Source organism: Manis javanica, chromosome 13, assembly GCF_040802235.1.
Source record: "Manis javanica isolate MJ-LG chromosome 13, MJ_LKY, whole genome shotgun sequence".
NCBI classification, from domain to species: Eukaryota; Metazoa; Chordata; class Mammalia; order Pholidota; family Manidae; genus Manis; species Manis javanica.
The window spans coordinates 87,894,289-87,899,040 of NC_133168.1; the positions used below are offsets into that span (position 1 = coordinate 87,894,289).

Sequence of the window (4,752 nt, forward strand, 5' to 3'; positions counted from 1 at the left end):
TATGTGTCCTGCTTCATCTTTATCTGTTGATCCACTGACAGGCTTTTAGGAGCTTCCATATCTTGGCTATTGTGTGAAATCATTCCTTTACGAATTGTGGTATTTCATGACAAGATTGTCATTGATGAATTTAATTTATGTAATGTTTCCAGGATGACTTGCTCTCTAATTTTTCTTGAGGCTAACATGTTTGCTTGTCTTTGTTCTCCATGAGGACCAACACCTCCTGTTGTGCACAGAGCTCATCACTCTTGCCGACTTTAGAAGAGAGCTCCAAGAAATCTCCCCACTGTCCTGCATCATCTATTCCCCCTTTGACTAGTTCATTTCCAATAATATCTATTATATATACATAAATTTGTCTTAAAAATTTGTGTCTGGGCTCTTAATCTTCTCTCTCTGCTAACTTCTCTTCTCATTTTTTATTGAATAAATCTGACACATAACATTTGTAAATGTAAGGTATACAGTGTTACTTTGATACATTTATACAGTGTAATATGATTGCCAATTAGCGATCTCTGTGATGTCTTTGGTGTCCAGTTCTCTCACTTCCTAGCTGGAAGACACTGAGAAAATGACATATTCTCTCTGTGCCTTAGTTTTCTACTTGTTAAATGATGATAATAACATATTTCTAGTAAGTTTGTACAGAGATTCAATGAATTATTGTAATATCCAGACACATAGCAAATCCATCAGCTACACAGACTGCCTCATCCAGACAAGCTGGGTCCTATTTTTTAGAGGCTTGGAAAACGTTCTCCTTGTGGTAATGGCCTGTGACTGCTATGTGGGTATCTCCTCCCACTGAGTAATAATAGTCGTCACAAACCCCCAACTCTTTATTCTTCTGATGCTTCTCGTCCTACTCATCAGATTGTCAGCGCCCTTCTCCAGTCTGATGGTGGTGTGGCTGTTCTTCTGCACAAAACTTGAACCTTCCCACTTCTATGCTGAGGTCATCAAGCTGGGCTGTTCTGATACTCTTAGCACTGACACCCTGATATATTTTATGATTAGCCTGATCTGGGGTATTTTTCTCTCTGGAAACATTTTCTATTACACTTCAGTTGTCTCCTCTGTTTTGGAAATTCAGTCTTGAGAGGGAAGTACAAAGCTTTTTCTATACGTGTGTCTCACCTCTCAGTGTTTTCCTTGTCCTATGTGACAGCAGTTGGGGTGCACTAAGCTCTTCAGTCTGTATTCTCCCAGGAAAATGACAGTGATCTCCATGATGTACTGAGTGGTTCCTCAAATGATGAGCCCCTTCTTCTACAGCCTGAGGGAAAGGGATGTGATGGGAGACTTGAGGAAACTCACTGGTAAAATACATTGTCTCCTGTGATGGTGTCGTCTGCCTAAGACTTGGGTGTCTAGAATGACTCAATGTGACATAAATCCCGACTTGGGTGTCTAGAATGACTCAATGTGACATAAATCTGGGGAGAGGCAGAATGTCTGAATCTTCCACCTCTAAGTTCCTCTTAAATGAGAAGATAAGATAATGGCTAAGGACATTTGTACTTCACTTTGAATCATGAATATGCTTTAGGTCTCATTCTGTGAGGTTTACCAAACAATTTCATTCTCCACACTCAATTCCTTTGTTCAGCTTCCTTAGAAGCAGAGACTGAAACAGGGGGTTCTAGTTTTAGTGATTTTCTGTGTGCATGATTTCAGTAGAAGGAAAGTTGTAGGAAGTGAATAGAACAGTGGAAGCTTTGAAATAAGCTAATGATCATACCTACAGGTTAGATTCCCCCAAGCCCATGATGCATTCTTGTCAATTACAACTTAGATTAGAAGTACAGTAGGGCAAGTCAGCTGAACTTTAGTTTACTTCCCAATGCCCTAATTAGTGAGACCACTCATTTGTCAACCATTTCCTTCCGAGGCCACATTTGCATCTATCATAGTTTCATGATCTATGAATTGGTATGATCAGATTATCTCAGTCATATGAGATGGTTGTTACACAATTGATTTCTTCAGTGGAAAAGTTTTCAGTTCTAATAAGAACAAGAAATTCCCGGTATAGCTGGATCAAACAATAAAGAGAGTGATCTTTCAGTACGAACTTCAGAGGTGGGGAAGGTCCAGGACGAGTGGGGAATTCATTCTGTTCTTCACAAAGTCTTCGAGGACTAGCTCTCATCAGGGTCAGCAGTTGGTGGCAGCCAATACTCAATACTCAGACATGTTCCTAGAGAGGGCAACCTGCTCTTCTCTGGGTCAGTTGTAAATAGATTTTTGCACGGAGTCAAACAGATGACAGCTTTGTAATGGGTTGAATGCTGGCCCTCAAAACGATATGTCCACTCTCTATTTCTCTTAGAAAGTTTGTCACCACGAACTTATGATAAGAAGGTGAATTTAATGATTTGAAAAAAAGACGTTTTCACAGGAGGAGTTTATTCTGTACCATCTGAGTGTTCCTAAATGTTACCACATGTATTCTTTTAAGTTTGACAGATGTGGAGAAGATACAGGGATCCGAAGGCAACCTTGAAGAAATTCATGGATAGGCTATATTCCTACCAAAGAAGCACTGTATCCATGGAGACAGAGATTTGATAGGTTCAGCCAATATTTGATCATTCCTGTCCTACAAGACTGTCATTTACCTTCAGACTCTGATGAATCTCTTCTTGACCCCAGTGTATAGCTATTTATGAATTATTGAATACATTTCCTTCTTGTTCACCTTGTTAAAGTTTAAAGTGAAGGAATAAGTTCTTGTCTTGGTTTTCATTCTGATCATTGTGTTTCTGAGATTCAATCATGTTGGGTAGAGCAGTTATCCAATTTCAAGGCTCCCCACTCTTTTTAATGTCCTTTATTCTATTTTACTTTTTTTAATTTTTAAAAAACTTTAACACCTAATACAATTCCAATTACAAGGATTACTTGCACGAAAAAAGAAACACATTTGGTATAAAAATGTATCACTTTAACACCCTTTCCCATTCAGACCCTCCCCCGCCCACCCTCATGGGCTGCACTCTATCTGGACACAGAAACATATAAAGGCTCATGCACAGATTCGTTTTTACTGACAGGAGTTTCTGTTTACGTACCTGGGTACTCTAGAATCGTGAGCACTTTTTTGCATGAACCATTTCCTTCAGTCTGCTGAGTGTTGTTTCACACAGAAACAAAGCTTATTAGAAAGGCCTTTAAAAAACCATTATCTTAAATTCTTTTTACAAGCACTGACTTTTTTTGTTTTTTGTTTTTGCAGCCATTTATATACAGTGTGACGTTAACAGCTCTGAGTACAGCACATGTAGCAGAACACGCCTGTGGAGCATAAAATACTTCTCCTAAAATCATCCTTGGAATTCTCTGAAGTCTAAGTCACAGAATGCCCATGACTTGAGAAAATGGTTGAGAAGTACAAACGTCTGCATGTGTTGGCCACTGAAATGATTGAAGGCTAACTGGAATAATATTCATAGCACACCAGGAGTGCATAAATACTTTACTTACATTATTAAAATACAACCCACAAAATTCAAGTTCAAGATCTTATTGGATTGTCTATGTAAATCCTTTAAGTGGTTGACTGGAAATGCACTGTTCGTCTATTTGAAAGTCCTATATAAAATGTTGAGGTTGAAGTTTTCTCTTTCCCAAATGAAATGACCCCCTTTATTTGTCCCGACTGCCTCTTGTCATTGCAGCACTGCACTGTGGACTTAAATGCGTCACCACTGGCTTTTAAACTTGAGGTTCTCTGTCCCTCTTTCCTCGGAGCTGTAGCTTGAACGGCTTGAGTAACAGCCACGCAATTGCTCCTGCACCAGTTTCTGAAGACAGTGAGCCAATATTACAGGATGCCACAGGCTGGGAGGAATTCACGTTGTAACCATTGTTAGAAGAGGCCGTAGAATTATTATTTCAACCCCCTAGCGTACTTTCCTTAGAGGTATCTGACGGAAAGGGAGACAGAAGACTTCAGATTTAAACTTATTTTCAGGAATACGAGCTGTTGTCGTATGGTGAGAGGTCGGATTATATTTCCTTTTTCCCTCTGTCCTATGTGAATGAGCGTGTTGACTGTTCACAGGCTGTGAAGGAGTATCCAATTCTAAAGATCGCCTCCCTAATATTTCTGTAATTCCATCATTATCAGCTTCCACCTCCATTTTAAACTTAGCCAGTTCCTGATCCCGCTTTCTCAAGTGTCGCTCTACCAAGTCATATATCTGGTTTGCTAACTGTACCTTCTCATCTGCATCTTCCAAAGCTTTATAGTAATCTTTTTTGATGGATGCCATTTGCTCTTCTCTCCACTCCAGTTTATTTTTGTTTGCATTCATAAAGAATTCACCCACTCTTTGTTTTAGTTGATCCATTGCATTCTGCACCTGCAGGTCCATCTCGCGCATCTCGGTGAGGCGGTCACGCAGGTCCATTGGAAGCTGCTCAGTCATTTCCAGATAGTCCTCTGGGTCCAACATCCTGGCCCTTAGGGATGGGCAAACGAAGGGGTTCAGGGGTGTATTTGTGTCACTCACTGTTACCAGAATTTCGTCCGTTCCAATATGGCGCCTCTGCTAGCAGCACCCACTCGGCTTCGGTGGAAGAAAAAACAAAAAACAAAAAACAAATGAACAAAAACCACCCCTTTGGCACCTGACAGTGCTTGTCACTGTATGTCCTTTGTTTTTATTTAATGTATTGTGACATTACAAAAGAACTTTTGAAAAAATTTAAAATACACTGTTAGTTTTCCTGCCTTATTTA

General features: G+C 39.8%; 1 pseudogene; it reads right to left on the minus strand.

The window, feature by feature from the left end:
* Positions 1–3,556: 3,556 nt before the first annotated feature.
* Positions 3,557–4,466, minus strand: LOC118970677 (inhibitor of growth protein 3 pseudogene; annotated as a pseudogene).
* Positions 4,467–4,752: the final 286 nt, after the last annotated feature.